The 19,946-nt window shown below is 40.8% G+C and overlaps 1 protein-coding gene across 22 annotated transcripts in view; it reads left to right on the top strand.

Annotated features, from left to right (window-relative positions):
- Window positions 1–19,946, top strand: part of LOC104962705 (protein tyrosine phosphatase receptor type D) — a 201,740-nt gene that overhangs the window by 35,766 nt on the left and 146,028 nt on the right. For all 22 annotated transcript variants that reach the window (XM_010791191.1, XM_010791186.1, XM_010791184.1 and 19 more), the window contains exon 4: window positions 19,316–19,353. The gene's annotated coding sequence lies outside the window, so the exon portion shown is untranslated. The remainder of the gene's footprint in view (window positions 1–19,315; window positions 19,354–19,946) is intronic.

Genomic DNA, 19,946 nt, shown 5'->3' with positions numbered 1-19,946 from the left:
TATATTTTCTGTTGGAATAACTTTAATGTTGCAGCTGGTAAAGGACAAGCTTTTTTAATGTATATATTGCCAGGTACTGTAGCTTGTGAAAGAGGATCAATGAAATCACATCTAACCTCTAATAATACCTTGTGAATTGTTGTGTGATTATATTTTGTGTGACTAAACTGAATCCTAAAGAAAACTATTCAATATTAGCATGTTAGCATTGAAGTTATAGGCATTGGCGTTAGCATTATTCTTGTTAATAGCATATAGGCCTGAATACAAATTATAATGTTGGCATTAAGCAGCGACACATGTTTTCTAAATGTACGAGATGTTTTTTGGGCTTATTCCAGAAATATTCTCTGTCAGCTACTCTCTGCCAAATATGTCCACACTGAGTGTATTTAGAGGATCACATCCATCAAACAGTGGCTTCTTTGTTTGTGGATGCATGTCATCACAGTTGTGATTCATCTAAAGCCCCTCTGAGTGCTGGGGCCAAACTGCCTCTGAATTCATATGTATAAGCATAGCCCTTATACTGTATTTCAGAGTAGTAACAGCAGCACACCTCCCTTAAGGCATAATACGAATTTCCCAATGCCCCATTCCCATCTCATTTATAGCTCAGCACACTGGTGTGTCACTTCCAGCGACACTGATTATTCACCTGGCGAGCATATTATTCTAGCAAATACCAGAGCTATACAAAATTGTCATATTTCATTCCAGGGGTTTGATGAGAATGCACTGAATCCCATTTTCCAAAATATTGAGTACTCTGTGCGACAAGAATATGGCTTCACTGATTACATTATGCCTCGGAGATGTGTTTAGCCAAATGTGCATGACTTGCAAGTATAATGTACAAAAGGCTGCTGCTGGGGTGTCACATTAAGAAGGAAAAGAAAGATGGAGGGAAGGCAGGCCATAAAGGTCTCCTTCCATCAGAGTATTTACATGCAAAATAAATCCTCCAAGTAAAATTTGTCCATCACTGCAAATTAAAACTCAGTTAAGGTCGTGTATTTCTGTTTCAAACAAATTGACTGCAGGTCCTTGAAATACTGAAATGTCATAAATTATATTATTTTAAATTGTGGCCTTCAAAGATATCAGTGTCTGAGTTATTAAATTACATTTTGTAGGCTCAAAGAAATGTCTTGGTGCAGACTGAATCCCTCCCTGTCCTGAGTGCTACATTCTCATAATATTATTTATGTATAGGTCATTGTTGAAAATATGGAAAGAGCTATACGTTGATGCACACATATACATAGCCAACTGTTTTTGTAAAAAAAGAAACCTACCAATTAAACGTCTCCTTATCTAAAAAAAGCTGACTATTTTCCATAATAGAGAATACAATAATTCCTCGATACTTAAACACAGGGACAAGTGTAACGCAGATGTCCAGCAAATACTATTTGTACCGATGGCCTTCAAAAACGTCAGCGTCTCAGATATGATATTACATTTTGGAAACCCATATGAATGTCTTACTGTCGAGTGAATCACTGTTCTGCCCGGTCACACTGTTATATTCTCATATTAATATTTAGTTCATTCAACACACACACTTGTCTTTAAAGCTCAATATATTCCATATTTACGAACAATAATTTTCCTTGATACTAAAATGAAAGGACCGGAGCCACAAATCGGGGCCGTCTGCAGCACAGATGTCCAGCACATGGAGTGGACGCAACTCATTTGTTGCAGTTATTTATTTATTTCCTGGGTCTAATATAGGAAAACATCTGTCCCCTCTGCCTAAGTGCTTGCTTGCATGATCCATGTATTGTGTTTCAGAATAAAACACCCCAATATTGATTGGGCTGAGGTTCAGAATCATGTTGGAGACCTGCTGCCAAAATATCACATCCATAGCTTTGTTCTCAGTGACATCACTCCTTCCTTTGACTAAATGTTTTAGAAGAAATAAATAGACTTCAAGTGCCTCTTTCCGTTTCCATATATTCTCTTTCTATACTCCCGTTACAAATGGCAGTCAGCCCACCCCAAAGTAAATTAATTGAACGGGCATTGTGCCACAAAAAAAATCTGAAGTATTTGAAGTGTCACTGAAGATAAAGCGTGTCGTAGAGGTTCTAATTCTCAGAGCCCAGCCCCAAATAGCCATCTGTATTCTCATTTCTGCAGCACTCACTAAATCAACACACTCGACACCAGCCTGAGGATGCCTCCGCACAATCATGCATGACAACATCAAAGCTTTTCTTTATTGCCTCTCCTCTTCATTTCCACCCTCTGCAGCCCCTCTTAACCATTATCTGCAGCTAAAGCAGTGGTAACCACGGCAAATACTAACTTTGGGGCGAGTACAAACACTGAAAACCTGAACTGTCTCTTGTCAATGGTTTCCAATGATGGCCGTGTGCAAGGATGATTTTATCCGTGCAGAGGTGTTAGTCGTGAAGCTACTCGTGAATCCGTGGCTTCTAGAAACACCTCCCATCCTTTCAACAAATCTTTAGTAATAGACTGCTCAGCGTTCCTCAGGATCTTCCTCTAATTGCCTGTCTTCTGTTCCTACCTCGCCATATTGACAACCATAAATCTCTAAAATGTGGAATGAGCCAAATTCCCATTTTTCCACGAGCGGGATGTTTCAATGATAAGCTGGATCTGTCATTTGGGAGCCACTCAGCACCCACAAACAGATTGAGCAGGCACCCAAGATGGATCTGTCGACACTCCATTCTGCATATCTCTATTTAATGATATTATATTTCATTTCCCGAGCAAAGAAAACACCATTACCCAAAGCAGTGAGTCGGAACGAGCCATTCTGCAACAGATTCCAGGCCTCCTTGGTGGTACAGTAATTGAATTACAATCGCATATGACACAAAGTTTGGAAATTATTGTATTTGTTTCCATGTCTTCCTTCTATGTTACATACTAAGCTCAACTTTGCAAACAGAAGAAGTTGGAATATCTTCAGTGGACAGATGGAGCCTTACAACAAAGAGAAGCTAATATTCACATGCAAATATATGGCAAAATGATAAGGGCAACTGTATGTAGCGTGCTTTAGATGCATCAACTTTTTAAAAGAGCATGCATGTTTGGCCATCCATAGAAGAGGTCACAAGAAACAGTCCGTCGGCAGTATTTTTGTTGATTCCTGACAATCACTTTACCCGCAGACGCATATTGATAACTGCCTAAAATGATTTGCTCCGGTAGCGATGGTTAAGTGCTTTGAATGCCATCGGGGTTTGAAAAGTGTGGCCAGTTGTTTTGACCACAGATTGAAAAGCAGTTATCATTTCAATGGGAGCGATATGCTCATAGGGAAAAGGACAAAGAGGTCAGCAGAAGTGGAGTAAGTACTCCCTCAGGCACAAACACGGGGACGCACAGAGAGACCAGGGGAAATTGATTTCAGCTTTATTCCTGGTCAAATGCATAACTCTGCTGGCGCGTTACTCAATGGTGGACCTGTCCACTCAAATTATGAAACCATTTGGAAGATATGGCCACATTTGAATGGCCTATCACACTCTATGAATATTGTGCCACAATAACATCAATTTACCATCTAGAGGTCATCCGGTACTCCTGTTTTGTGAGTGATGATCTTTTTGTCGGGGCAGGCTCCCCCCATCTGCTAAAGTAGTTTGTGATAAGTGCACTGTGTGGTCTCCACTGAAAAACCTGCACAGTGAAACTGGGAAATGTTTCTGGGGCACTGTCATTGGCACAAATTACCTAAAGACATAAAAGCTTTCGCTACCGGCTGCATGCATTTTCACGAAAAAGAGGGATTGGCACATATTTTTCCCCCATTGATAATGGAGACAGAGTGCTTTCAGCTCTACTGACCCCCCCTCAACGCCATTAACCCATAATCACCCCCCTGGAAAAGGCAAGCGAGGTGAACACTGGCAGGTATATCATCTGTCTGCTCTGAGTTGACGGATTCTAAATGGATATTTATTTATCTGGTCAACTTTTTAGTTACCCACAATCAAAGAGGAAGCCATTCTCCCCTCTGATGTGGTGGTAATGGTTTCATTAGAGTCTCAGTTTGAATTTACATGCAATCTTTGCTCTGGTGCGCCTTAAGTAAGCCGAGAGAGTGTTTGAATTCCATGTGGTGCAGAAACTTTATTAACGTGGCACACATGCAATTTGTCATGCTATTCTTCTTTCTGGCAGGAGTGCTCGTGGTAAGAGAAGTAAAATAAACTGCTGTGACTTTGTGCATGACTTTAACTGTATGTCCTTTCTCAAAAACATGCCTGATCACATGAAGAGCTTCCACTGTGTGCTTTAGTTTTTAAATGTACTCATAATTTCCCATATTTATTTAAACTCATCCTGCTTTAGTTGACGAAAATTATACATGATGTAATGCTATCGTACCTTTAACTGCCAACAATATTATGTTAAGTCTATCAACACCATCTGCATCAGATTATATTCTGCATTTAAATCATTCAAATCTAGCTAAATTGTATTTGTTCACTTCATTGAGATGTTTGAAACGTTTTTTACTTTTCAAACTATCTTAGTTGCTTCTTTTTGTGTCAACAACATGTTCATATGATCAGAAAGAATCTCTGTGTGTCACCTTTGCCTTGTCTCAGTCAATAAAAAAAAGGCAGTGGAACATATTCGGTAATATAGTTTTGCCTAAGACATAATACTGGCTACCAGGACAATCTTACCCTAAATAAACATTGTTGTTGGGTTCAGAGTCAGACTAATTCAAATATGTGCACACATCTGATCACATTTGAAATTATATTTACCAATATCATATTGAGTTGGCAGCTTAAAAAAAGCTATTTTTGGTTAAAGTTACCCCAATTGCTGAGTAGATGGTACGTGGGTGGAATATGTATTTTGGGTATGTCTTTAAGTGTGCATTTGTCGCCCTAAATGTACATATTTAAAGACTATTTGCAAAATATTTTCAATTTATTCATTCTTTTCATTTCCCATTTACATATTTGTTATCTTCCTCTTCATGTTACATGTAATATTAAGCCCTGTGTGAGCGTTGTGCTTATAAACACACACTGTGCACATCCATGATTTATGTATGTTTGGTTTGCAGCTTTACAAAGGGGCAGATCTGGTTCAGTTGAAGTAGAACTGTTGTGAGGCGCACAAGAAGAAAAAGAGTCCCATGTTTTAGTTTGAACCATGTTCATATGCTACAGTACAGTATATGAAGTAGGACAAGAGCATTGGTTTGGAAAAGAGGCTTGTACCAGCCATTTCTGTGTTGCTCAGACACCTCGGGGTTCTGCTGGCTGCAGAGCTGCAGTCACCCACAGAGCTGTGTGCTTATTTTTTCTGCCCTCATCTTGACCATATGGAGCATGAGGGTCATAGGGACACGGTGTATCACATATTTGTCTCTGTGTGTGAGAGTGTGTGTGTGTGTGTGTGTGTGTGTGTGTGTGTGTGTGTGTGTGTGTGTGTGTGTGTGTATTGCCTCTTTGCGAAATGAGCCAAATCTGCTCGCTAGTTTCTGTGGATTTGGCAGCGGGGTGCATTGATTTTGTCAGCATTTGCATTTTCCTGCCAGCTAAGAATACTTTTATTAGCTCTACCAATATAGATGCAGAAAGCAGTTCACAGTATTTTCACATTCTGCTGTGTTGGACAATGGCTGTCTTTTATACTAAGCTTGTACAAGGATTCCTTTTCCCAACTAAATCAAACAAATCAAAAATACTAGAGCTGGTACCAGACGTTTCTATTCATGAAAACGATGGGCTATTCTAACTGTAAGGGAAAAGCCCCGATGATAAATGTAAATGCAAAAGGTCAAAGACACGCTATAGGAGGAAGATGATGAAGTGTCTTTTACTCCATTGCAGCTGATCCGGGGTCAGCTTGTCAGATCTGACATGGTGACATATTAGCAACCTCTCGTTTAATCACCATATTAATTCAGCCATCACAAAGCCCTAATGACACCGCCGCTAGCCGATTAATCTCCAAATTTGATTTAGCGAGTGTCCATTCATCATAACTGACTGTTTCAATATGCAATCAATATGGCCCTTTTAGCACTTCGGACACCTAGACCTCAAGAGGTACACAATCATGGTGTGAAGAGCGTTGTGATAGAGTAAATGCTCGCCCCGGCCAAAGGGGGGGAGCATCAATCATGTCGCATACATCAGCAGCACTTATTTCCTCAGGTTCACTTGGAAACATGCAGAACAGAGCTCGCCATCAACATGTGTCCTTCACTTCATAAAAACACCACGACTGAATTATGTCTCCCAGTTTACTTGCATAGAGTTGTTTATATCCCTGTGTCTTGGCATGCGCTGCGTTGCTAGTGCACCTTGTCAGTCCCCCTGCATGCTTGCGCTTGGACACACTCGCCCATACACACACACACACACACGCCATCACGCTGCAGGGCGAAGGGAGCTTTGCTCACTCAAGGGGAAAGTGAACAGCTGTGCCTGTGACAGCTGGAGCAGTCATGACATCCCTTCACCGAATATCAGCAATGGCTTAGGACGTGATGGCGAATCAGCCGAGAGGCGTTCCATTTGCAACCTGGACGAGCTTTAGCCTGCGACCACGTTGAAGCCAGCGCTCAGTTTTTTTCCTCCTCGCATTTGTGGTGATAATGTGAGAAGTAATGAGTTTCTCCTTGGTCTACAGCCCATATAATAGTCCCCCATTTGCTTGAAAACAAGCCCAATGGAGCAAATTAGATAATGTTGTGCCTGTGAAAAATGAGCTGAATACTAATGTTTATTTTCCGAGGTCCAGTTCCGATGATTCCTCATCAGATGCTCAGCAGAATCTTGTTTCAGTGCTAATATTTACTAATGATATCTCTAACCCTGTGATGGTGGTAATAAGAAGAAAAAAGCATAAGCTAGATGCCTCAAAATCAAAGCCGTAAACTGAGATTCAGTCTGTTTCACTAACTAACATTGGTGGCATGTCAAGCCTTACCCCTGGAGATACATTAAGATGGAAAATGTTATCGCACATAAACACTTTTCCTAATCATCCCCAAGTTCGGGTTTTGTTTGAAATATTAAAAGTGATGGATGTCGAGAATGTGTTGGAACGGGTCATAATTGGGAAGGCAGCATTAGAAAAAGAAATCAGTGTACTATGCAAATGAGCATAATCACCTTCAGCCCCTTTAGCACCAGACCGATTTTAATTACACCTTAATTTCATGTATAAATACCCTCAATTCAGACGAGCTGCTGCAGTAAGCCCAGCAGAATAGACTGAGTGGGAGGACTGTATAGGTGCAGATAATTACAAGCGCTGTTATGGAGTCCTGATTATGTGAGGTGGTGGCCAACATACTGTCTCAAAATACTGCTGCATGCACCTCATAAGGATGATAGATTAGAGAATACCCCGGCTATGAGAGTGCAGTCCTGTACGCTGAACAGTACTTCATACATGGCCAAGACACGGCCATTTTATCTGCAGCATTCAGCTTGACTGGTGCATTTTGTGATGTTAACGCAAGATAACCAAGACACTTCATATTGAGTATACGACTCATATAAAATCTGAGTCTAGAATAAGAAGCAGCATGGTGCAGCTGGATTTTCCCTGATCAGATGTTCTGGAAACTGTTCAGAAAGTGGAATTTAGAGACTGGTTTATTTGTAAAACAGACATCTAAAGTTTTCTTTCCCCTAACGGAGGGTATTTAAAAACCAAAGACTTGTGGTTGTGTTTCCAATTAGTGTGATTTGTCTGCAGGAAGTTTCCAGCTTTTAATTAACTTGATAACAGTAACTGATTTTACAGACAAAACCACTGCTTTTCTTTTTGATCTTTTACAAAAAGACATATACATCTGTCGTGAAGTTAATCTTCTTTTATTTGAAACGTTACAGTACTACCTGGAAAATGTGCTAAGAAAAGTGATTCCACAATCCGTCTTGAGAAAGCATTCATCTATAAATAGAGGCTTTTTTCTCCTGCGGGGACTGAAGATTGAGCAATGTTGAAAACACCGGAGGAGCATATGCTGAGGCACAGCTTGTTGCGGCCTCAGATGTTCCTTAACAGTTGATTTCCTCAAGTTGCATTTCCTTTTTCACCACGTTATTGTGCTAATTATTTTTAAGCACGTTCCACATGGGTGGCCTTACAACACAAAGTCAGCCCTGTTCGTATTTCTTTTCTTACCCCAGAAGCATCCAACACAACACGAGCCCAGCTGTGTGACACATCGGCTCCTTAACACTATCAACGGTCTTCAAATGCATAAGAGCGCTGACTGAGCGCTTTGCCTCTCTTTGCTATTTACAGCCAAATAAGATTTGTGCAGAGCAGATCTCCTGCAGAGTTGCCCCCACAGTGTTGATATTCAGGTAACTTCATATATAGGAGCAAATCAAATCACTTGTGTATATTGGCTGTTTGGATTCTACTGTATGTACTTCACCTCCTGCCATGCTCAGAAAATATGAAGCTCTATTATTCACAAAGTGATTCCACTAGTGATTTTTCTCACAGACAAACAGCACACACTGACATGGAGGCACACAGAGAAGTGTGTCATTGCATTGCTTGTCACACAAAATGTTCCGGCTATACATTTTTCACATTTTCCTCAAATGCTCAAACATGCCGCCTGGAACCTCAGCTGTCTGCTGTGATTTAAAATGGCTCTGTACTTCGTGTGCACACCTGTATACCAATGATACACTCACTGTTGTTCATTTTCTGCTCCGAGTAACTACTGCGGTTTGACCCGACTGTCAAATCTCATGACTACAGCGTACCAGATATGATCTTGACTGAAATGCCAGCATGGAAATTTAAACTCAATCCGTCACTCTGTGTGATGTGTCTAATCACTTCTTTTTGGCTCTTACAAGCAAGACGATAAAAAAAGAAATCAGCCCTAAGGGTGAGTTTTTCCTTTCAAAAAGAAAGAAGTATAACAAAATAAACGAGCCAATGCTGACGTTCTTTTAAGAGAAAGGAAGGGGCTGGCTGTTCTATCATTTCAGACTTGCATACTGAGGTCAGGGGTTTCATCCGTGAATGCCCACATTTGCATCTTTGACTCGCTCTGTCCCAGTGAGAAAGAATGAGCTGTTGCATCTCCTCTGATGTGCAAAAGTGAGAATGTACAACAGCATTCACTGAACTACACAAGCTCCACTGCTCTCAGCGTGAAACTGTTTCCCCACAGCTTGCAGTCTTTCAGAAAAACTATACAAATGCAAAACCAAATCAAAACGAGGCCAAGATTCTCTGGGAGCACATGTATCGAGACGCAGTAAGCAAAATAGTCATGAAAAAATGTGTTTCGAATTATATCTACATTTATTTTTAGTAAACAGCACTATGTTTGGTTTTTATTTAAAGGTCAACTATTATAAAGAATCCACTTTGTCATGTCTTTTATACATACATATGATTTCCCTTTGTGTAAAGAGATTCTGAAAGTTTCAGGAAAAAATATTTGCTCTCTTTTTGTCCTGATCCATTTATAAAAAACCTTTCTGGAAATTAGCTGATCAGATTTTGGCTACTTTATGATGTCATAATGTTTTTTTGGCTTGTGTAACCATTAGCCAATCACCAACCAAGGTACCCCCCACCCCCCAACCTTATCACCTGAATCTCCTCCTAGAGCACCATTGTGTTCTTTTTAACCAAATGTCTCTCAGAGGGCCGTGGGGAGGGGCTCCTTATTTTCCTCTAAAGTAACAGACAGAGAATCAGCACTTTTGAAACAGGGCTGAAACAGAGGGGATTATGGGATGCTGCAATGATCTGTTTGGTATTTCGAGCCAAATACTTCAGAGACATGTTTTGTATATGGAGTGGAGGCGTGTGACGCAGTGGGTAGAGCCTTGGTGTTGGGATCAGGGGGTCACAGGTTCAAACCCCACTGCAGTCAGCATGTCGTTGTGTCCCTGAGACACTTCACCCCAAATTGCTCCTGTGGGGATTGCCCACAGTATTGAGTATGTAAGTCGCTTTGGATAAAAGCGTCTAACAAGTAACATGTAATGTAATGTATATAACTGAGAAATATCATATTTTGATGAAACACAGTTTAATAGGGGACCTTTCAAATGCTTTGTATCTGCAATGGCTTTTCCTAATCATCATGCAGGATCACAACTACAGTAACCAAAGGAATTTGCAGCTGCTGTGCTTTATGACCCTTTTGTTTGTCATTTGCTGTGAATCCATGCATGCAAGGTGAATCTGCATCCATTGCTCATATTTACTCATGAACTAATTATTCCCCTGTGGGCCTACTGTGGCCTTCCAAATACTCTACGTGGTGCAACTGGGGTGATGAATAGTACAAGTGGGCAACTGAAGCTGGTGACTAACCTGGGATGATACATGGTGTCACAGTTTAATTGCAGCTCCCAGCAGAATAGGCCGTAAGCCAACAGAGACCTACTGACCTTGGTGAAAGTAAAAACAGCAGTCTGCCTCTACATGACCCATTTTGTCACTGAAAAAGCTCCGCTGGACATTAAACAACTCTGAGAGGCTATTGTACATGGCCATATTTGACGACATGTGAGAAAAAGCTGCTTGTATACTGCTCTGAGAAATAAGTCAACATCTGTCCCACCTCCTGTAGAGAGACGTTACACACAGCTTCACCTATAGGGTTATGTTTCTGAGGATAAACAGGCCTTTTACTTCAAGAGGCTACCAACTGTTCACTTCCAGGATGCAACATTAAACAAGTTGCATGTTTGTTTGCATAACTTAACCAATACAGCTACATACTGCCGTGCTGACTCTATTTAGACCCACCTGGTGGAAATCTGCTCTATGCTTTACAAAGATATTGATGAAAAATAGCGTGCCATCTTTCAGAGAGGCAGATGCTGCCCTCTTTGTTTCCCATCACCCGTCTCCCTACCCCGTTGAAGCTAACAGCTGTTCTTTTGCAGCGCACTCCAACAGCCAAGTAAAGGCAGGAAACAGATCATTGAAAATGTCGATCTCATTAATTATCATAGTGAGAGTTGAAGAAGCGACTTTCATCAGGGAATTAATGCCTCATTCTGAGACGTTTAGAGCTGAGAACTTACAGAGGAAAATCATATCCTATGGCACGACCTTAAGGCAGTAGTGTCTTTAAAGCTGCATTCAATATGTCAATATATTGACACAGGATAAAATGGCTGTGTGTAGTGAGAATGGTGGGGTTTCAAGTGCTTTGCTATAACATGTTCATAGCATTTTTTAGCTAGTTGTTTTGATTTTAAAGCCCACAAATTCACTTTTTTCTGTATCACTCCGCTCTCCTAGTGCAAAATAATATCTGATGAATCTTCTGTACACTACCACCCCAGCAATAAATCCCAAAAACAGGCCAAGTAAGCACTTATTTAGTGAACAGAATGAAGCATTTAAAAGCTTTAGAGACAAATATTTCCTTCAGGAGTAGTTAGTAAAACCCAAACAGATGTGAAAGGAGCGGGAATATTTAAAATTCTATATACCAGGTGGCCAGAAAAATGAATCCAAACGAGTTCTCCAAAAAAACGTAATATTATATCTTAACTTGAACTAACCTTATAGCTTCCTGCAAGTAAACAATGCAACATATGTATGATGCAACATTTCAATTAGCCAGTATCTGTAGTTTGGTGTCAAAAAGGACATGCATTAGACGGCTTACTAGAGACAAACATTATGACAATATTAACGTATTCGAGTCATTTTAGTAGCTTTTCATCCTAACTTCCATCTTTCAAATCTTTAGAAAAGTTGTACAGCAAGTCAAAGCGGCAGTATGCAGCCACACCTCACAAGAAAGAGGAAGATTTCATAGACATTCTGTAAAAGTGCTGCAGATTATTTTCTCCTGCCTCGCAGATTCAAACCACTCTTCCTGGTTTGTTCAGAGAGGTGACACCTGGAACACATACTACAACTAATTGATTTTACAACGCAGCTTAGGCTCTAATTGCTGATTTGCCTGGAGAGATTCTGGATCCGAATGGCTAAGCAACTTCTTTTGAGGTGTGCTGCGAGGAGATTTTCCTTCATGGGAGTGAAGATACGACGGGGATCGAATGAATGCATCAAGAAACAAGTTGTGTGCTGCATTTAGAGTACAGGCAGATACTGACACAAGGACATGAGCAAACATATGTACTGCATGCATTTCACCTTCAGTACATATTTCCATCTCAAAGCTATCTCACTTGGAGGATGATGATAACATTTGTTTCATGATGAGAAGAGTAATATATCCTTCCACCGTGGTAAATGTAAGGCATATTGCTGTAAGTGCTTAACAATAATGTTGCTAAACTCTTTAGACACCTATGTGATTTGGTGAGGAAGAAATTGATAGGATGTGTTTCAGAGTAAACTAGAATTGTACCACGTTTAACGACAAATCCAGGCCACGTGATTAATTGGATAACATTATAACACATATTTAAGTCTGCACACTTTAAGATATAACTTAACTGATGTATTTTCGCGGCTGCCTTAGCAAGTGCTGTACAAAAGAAACAAACCAATCCAACTTTTCTGCCTATATTTGACTGAAGCTACTTTCAAAAACCACTAATACATTGCCTTAATGGTCATCAACACAAGGAGAGTAAATGCATCAATCGGCATTAATCAGTGCAGCAGGAAACTCCCATAAATTAACATTATTGAATGACCATTAAGCTAATGCAGTTCATTGCATTACACATGTTCCTGCAGTGTCCAAGGACAGCTAAGGCTGCAAACACTCCACCTGCTGCTGCGTGGACAATGAGCACAATACTGACTTTGTGAAGCGATACATTTGCCATTTTCCATTGTTATGCTCCAGAGGTCTTTGTATAAAGGACCAGAATTGTCAGCATTACTGGAATGTAAAGCTTATTTCAGAGTAAGATTAGAAAATGTAATGGTGCAAAAGTCAATGTCCTATTCCCTCCGTAGAGCAGCCACGGTATCTCCTGTTACATGACATTCCAGGAGTTCACTTTAACTCGTCCATGAGTAGGATATACGACATTTTAGACAAGACTGGTAATGTTTTTAGGTTGTCAAATAATGCATTCTGCACCATGAGTATTTAAAAATCCCCCTATCAATAAAATGGATCAAATACTTTGTACAGCAGTTTATAAAGTGATGAACACACTCCGCAGTTCCTCTCAGCTTTTCAAAGCATTTCAGTGTTTTTTAAGCTTCTTTGTTGTGGTTTTAAAACACTACGCTTTTAGGTTTTGGTTAACTGCTCTCATAATGAGCAGGCAGCTGTTTTCAGCAAATAGAGTTGAGATGAACTGACTGTACACTAACTGCCCACCAGCATGCAAAGAGAGTGAGAAACAAAGGGGATCATTCAGCAACATAACAGATAGAGTATCCCTGCTATGTTCTCCATTAGTGGATTATATGCTATTGTTGTATCTACAGCTTGTATTGCTGTCCCCTATTAATAAACACATACAAATAAGAACTAATAATATCTAATTTCCTGTTGAAATGCAGAAAATATGGTGGTGATTTCCTCCTATAGTTGTACATAATGATTTAGCCTCTTTATTCCTGATTTGTTGAATCACTCTCTTCACTTTATTAGCTGTCTCTCTCTCTCAACAACATTTCTATGCATAACATCATGAACTCAGATATTAAGGATATTTTCCCACAAATTACACTTTTACTGTTATTATCATTCATTTGTTTTCGGCTATAGCCCATGCTCTTTTTGAAACATATATATATATATCTTTCACAAGATAGAGACGGGAAATCATTTAAGATCACATTAATGGTACATTAAAACCAAGTGCCAAGCTACATGAGGCAAAGGTCATTTTCATTTGCTTTTCCTATCACCTCAGATGGTTTATCTTGCAATACCATGTGTACTGTAAGAAGATAAGTGAGCCTTAATAAACAGTGACTCAAAGTGCATCCATTTATCTTCAGCGGAGGTTGCACTTGTCTACTATAATAACTATGAAGACATATGTTAAGAATAACAATGATATAATACAGATGTAAAAATATACCGCTGAGACCTTTAACATAACTCTAAATGCATTCACCACATCACAGGATCAGAAAACCATGAATTGTATTTAATATGGTCCACCGTGATCGGATCACACTTCCTATGTTGTTTTGGCCTGAGAACAAAACAGTATGAGCATATGATACGAGTAATCCAACAGAATATATGCAGTGAGACTAGCCAGGCAGAAAATAGATTGGGGGCTGTGATTCGGGGGCGTTAGGATGGGAGTGTCACTCACAGTGCAGACATGACCCGCAGCCTCTTCCCGTGATCAAAGCTGAACATTTAAACCTTTAGCTGCAGTCCATGTTCTCAAAGGAAAGCAACACAGAAAAGAGACTGGAAAAGAGATCCACTTTTCCCCTCATCATTTATTATGTCTGTAGTGATGTGTGTAAGTGCAGTATGTGCTTTGACAGAAGTGCAAGGTAATTATTGAAACATATGGATGGCTGAGCCCTCTCTTAACCCCCTCACTAATGATGCTTGGCTATTACAGAAGGGCATGGGAAGGACACTGCTACCATTAACTGATATATCCCACCAGAGATCCATGACTTATCTTACACTTGTTAGCTAAAGAGACGCCGTTAGAGCTCCAGAGAGAAATGTGGACAGAGATTCTGAAAAAATATATGTGACCTTATTATGTGTTCAAGACAAAAGAGGGAGCATGACTTACATGCTGCAAACACAAATAGGCTTTTAGTGAACGGAACTGTTTTGATCCTTAATTTGACAAAATCATGCTTTTCATTGGATATTTACAAGTGTATTTCACGTGTTGTTATCGACAGAGTGTAGAAGCTACTGATGGACGCAGAACATTTTAAAAGGCTTGCACTCTGAGGCTGATGGTACTCCGGGTTTGCAGAGAAAATGACAACAATTGCTTAATCTTTGCTACATCAAAGCCTTTCCATTGTCAGCAGATTCAATTTAACTCTCGACAACCCACTTGAAGTCCATTAACTTTCTCTGCTGAATGGATCGGGAAGATGCTTCCTCATAATGCCAGCTCGCTCAGGGCCATTTTTCAGCTCTGAAGCTGCAGCTCTCTCTCATGCTAATGGACCCAACAGTTAGCCTCCCCAGCCCATGCAAAACACGCGTACATCCTCGAGGTACATCGCAGTGTGACCCAGCCAACTGCAGCTTTTGTTCATGTTGTCTTGTGGCTGTGGGCAAAAGTGATGCTGCTACACAATGAACTAAAAGCTTTGGCGGACAGCAAGAGTCGCCAACACAATGCTGCAGCCGCTCCAGGAGCAGCAGTTGGAAATAGCTTCACTTCTCCAGCAGCACATACACATTCAGCTGAAATGGCCTTTTGCTAAACAGACCTCAGCATCTGCTATTTGGAAGACTTATTTGCATACATATAAATAAATGAATTTTTTTAACAGTGACTGCAACACCAAGTTTACAAAGTTTAGTATTAGAGCATATTGGATATTATCTAGTGGCTTGACACAATCCGACTGGTGATGTTATCTTCAGGCAGTATAGATAGCTGAGTGGGAGCTGCTATGGAAAATGAAGGCTTGCATCTACATCTGCTCAGTCTACTGTAGTTTTCTCTTCCACAGGAGCCTTTAGACCACCTTAACACATCTCCCAACGGGCACATAGCACACATCTTTGAATGGTCCATAACACAGAGCATCCATCTCTCCCAGTTGCTAATTGAGACAGGAGAAAGGCTTCAGCCATCGCATTCCTTCCCTAAACGACGATGAGCCGCTGGAGAGCAGATGGTGTGTCTGTGGATGTCACTGGTGGCCAGTTGTTACATTTGACAATGTGAGCTGATCTGGCAACTATCAGTACAATTTTGCAGCTTTCAAGAAGGAGCAACTGGGAAAATAGCATTTGGATTGATTTCATCCCTCATACTGCGCACGCAAATATTTCTGACAGAGACATATGGCGGAGAGAAGTGCACAGCAGCAGGCTGCCCAGCCTCCAGCCTGAGTCGATTCCACCTGATTGTTTCAGGCAACATGCACGTTTAGAAAAGCAATGTATGCAGTGTTTGCATGCAGGAGGCACACAGGCTTCTGCAGCTCAGACACAGAGCAAGTGATACATCTCTGCAGAAATATTCCTCCCTTACAGTACCTCTTTCTCTCCAAAGCATCATAATGTTTCTTAATATAATTCAACAAAGTGCTCCATTAAAGTTGCATATTTGTATTGATTTAATATTACAACACATGGTTTTATTCCACTTTACAGTATGTATTTTATATCTTGTCTCACTCTATTTTACATTTCATTTAAATTTCTTCTTGCACCATTTTTTTTATTATTTTTGTATGCCTTAAGTATTTATTATGTTGCACTGTATGAGAAGCCTGAAATTTAAAATGTAATCGTCAAAATGATGCTGTTGCTTTTGTTTACATGAACACAAGTCTTTGATGCTTTTGATAATAAATCATGCTCATCAGTTTACATGAAGTCAAACTCGTTGTGTCCGAACCCAAACACTGCGTTCCAGATGTTGGCTGTAACACGTCAGGAAGGAAGTAGCAACGCTGCCTCCAAGCTCCACCTCAATCACCCTGTCTTCAGATGAACCATTCTGTGAGAAATAGAGTCTTTCACCTTCAGTTTATTTGAGATTGGGGGGGAACCGCGCTGACGTTCAGAGCCGCTGCAGAGTCACTGTCTGGGCTCTGGCAGCTGGACTGATAGCCAGCCCTGTGGAATGGCAGCTGTTGAAGGGCTTTTTAAATTGCACCCAGGTTGATGGGTGGCTGTCAGGGGGGCAATGGACAGAGAATTTCGAAAGAGGGAAAAGGTTGGGGATGGACGGGCGGGGGGGAGGGGAGAAGAGCTGGGTGGACAGTGACCCTGACACTGAGGTGTACAGAGAAAGAAATGTCTCAAATCCTGAAAAAAACATAAAGTGAGGCATTGACAGAGTGGTGAGCATAGGGGGAGGTGGGGGCATTAGTGTTAGAGTAAATGGAGCGCCAAGGCCCATCATCGAAGGGTTATTTAGATCATCAGTGTTCATCATGTTTCATCCTCACACCGTGTTTGCATACAGAGGGATAATATCACAGATACAAATGGAAATGTCAAACATCGCCAGAGCTCTCCATGGTGTTTTAAAGAAGCCCATCAAATCATTATTCAATAATTACAATAGAAAGACATGGCTTCAGAGTGAAATCATTGTGAACACACAATAGCATTTCAAATTAAGTGAAGTGGAGCTACTGTGTTTTGCCATTTACAGCGTAGTGAAACACTCTGGGTGTCATAGAAAGTGACGCTTTCAGCCTCAATGGATAATCTCGCCTTGCTGTGGTTGTACGGTGCAACAGATGGTGTTTTAAGAAGGTCATCACGTCTATTTCCCCAGTTGATACACAAGCTAGCTTCATTATTTTAGGGATATTTAAAGGCATAATAACGTGTCAAGGTGTTGTCAAACTGCAGCTGAATACACTCAGCTTGTTACACCTATGAGACTCTGCGGAGAGTTTAAGATGAAGATGTGCTGAGTGTACACTGAGCTGCAAACCGTTTTAATAAACTATCCAATTAGTAATGTTAAGTGTAGTGTCACAGCACAGTAATGCCTGCCATACTCACATTTTCAGATGTGTAGAGTGAACACAGTCTTGGGCACTGACTGTCTGTCTATTTTAGGGAGAGGATATTATTGTCTGGAGCTATTCTCAGTTGGAATGTATTTGCTGCTCTCCCAGACTTTGAGAATAAAACAAACAGATTGCTTTCCTTCCCTGTGAGCTTCTGATAGCAGCAGACTGGCTACATTCACGGCCAATTATTAGCCATACATCTACAGAGGGAGCTGGACCTCTGACAGGTGGCTCTCTTATTACCTGCTGATTGCTAGAGTGTACCTATTAATCACTTCCTGTATTCCCCCGCGGTCAAGACACCTTCCTCGGAGCAGACACAATGGGGCTACTTATTCCCTGTTTCCTTACTCTTTATGTTGCTCTCTTTTATTGTTAAATGATGCTTGCAATATATTCCTCTAATGGATGTTCTTTAAGACTGTTTGCTCTATGTAACATACACATAGATCACAAATAACAAAGAGTGCAGGAAGAGGCGGAAAACCCACTTATTAGAAGCCTCCATCCAAGTAATATTGATGAAAACATAATAGTAATGGATGACTATTTAAACAAGAGATTATTTTCTAAAGCATGTTTTCTAATATTTTGCTACGGTTGTCATCCAGAATCATCCACATCAGTCATCAAGTTGGAAAATCAAGCCAAATGTCAGTTTCCACACATAACAAGCTGACATGTAGAATAATATGAAGTTCATGGTAGTTACAACAATGGTTCAAAAACCCATTTAATATTTTGAAATGTGAAGGATTTGCTTCCATGGCATTCAGTGAATCCAGCACAGCACCATAAGCTGTGTGATTATACGCCGGGGAAATGACAGCACACCGTACAGTACATCAAACTGCATCCATTTAGTCTCAGTAACTCCATGATATAGCTTGCATATAAACTAGGAATAAATTCCCCTTCAGCATTTTGACAGCAGCTATTCAGATACTTAGCCCTTGTGCTCTGTAGTCACATTCCTCTGCCAGAATCAATTGCGCTGGCAACCATTGCCAAGCCGGAGTTTTATCTCCCAGCTGGAGAGAAGGGGCAGGAGCAGAGCACGGAGATATGCTGTTTATCTGTCACACGCCTAATTCCCTCCCATCTCCCTTGATTCCCCTTTTGAAAGTGAACTTGTATTAATCGACAGGACCTTGAGTGGCGCCGTATGCACACAATCAGCAGTGACGTGAACCATTTTTCTTTTCTTCTTTTCGGGGGTCAATCTCTGACCTTTTGAGTGCCGCCCACATTTTAATTAGTCCTAAACTAAAAAGCTGCTCAGCACAGCACTCCCCCCAAATCCCATGTCCCTTTTGTTCTCACAACTCATTTTGTGCCGTGGTGAAGTCCCAGTTAGATATAGCACATTCCTGCTGTGATTGAATAGCAGAAAAGAAGAAGAGGTTTTGTAACTGCTTGGAAAATTACAAGGGCTTAAGTGTCAGACACGTATGCCTGCCAAATGTAATCATTAATGTAATACATGTTTGCCCTTTGCAATATAAAAAGCGATGTCAGTGCTGAATGTGTGCTCAGGGCAGCAGTTCACAGCCCTGTTGTGATGTTTTCCCAACAACAAAACCTTTTTTCCTGAACTCTCTCACATCAAGTCCTTATGATAACAGCTCTTATGACGGGGAATAAACTATCTAAAATGTGTTTTTGTGTTTTTCTCTTGCAGCTCTTGAACTGTTGGGAAGGTTGCTTGAGTGCTGAAAGGTAAGCTTTTTTTATTTTTTAAATCACATCTGAGGTAGGAATCATTGTATGGTCCACAACAAAGATGGGTCATGGCACTTTAAGCTGGCTTTCCATTTCTGCTCGCTCTCTGGAGTGTGTGTTAGCGCTGGCTGCAGCAACATGGCGCCTCAGAGGGGAGAGAGTGAAGGCCCCTTGCTCTTTTCTCCCCTCTGTTTAATTAGCATCGTCTCAGAGAGTGGGGTGCCGCTTTAGCAATCACGAATCCTGCCCAGCCAATAAGAACTGGAGTTCAACCATGTCTGACAGAGATAAATGGCATGCTGCGACATCTCAGCCTCACCCATCATCTCCGTTACCCATGCAACAGTGCATTGTGGGAAGAAAAGAGGAGTGCCACAAAGCTAAGTGGGCATGTGGGTCACTGCAAAGCAGTATAGCTATATGTGGCTTTCAGTGTGCATGCATTGTGTTTCTATTGTATGTATGACTGTATGTTTGTGAAACATGTATGTTTGATAGTTTGAGATAAAATAGACCCCTGTTATTCATAAATTGGAGCTACTGTACATTGAAAATGAGTGCCACATATTATCTTTATTTATCATCTGAAT

Source organism: Notothenia coriiceps, unplaced genomic scaffold, assembly GCF_000735185.1.
Source record: "Notothenia coriiceps isolate Sejong01 unplaced genomic scaffold, NC01 NC01_scaffold00035262, whole genome shotgun sequence".
In the NCBI taxonomy this organism is placed as follows: Eukaryota; Metazoa; Chordata; class Actinopteri; order Perciformes; family Nototheniidae; genus Notothenia; species Notothenia coriiceps.
The sequence above is the reverse complement of the archived record's forward strand: the minus strand, read 5'-3'. Positions and strand labels throughout refer to the sequence as shown.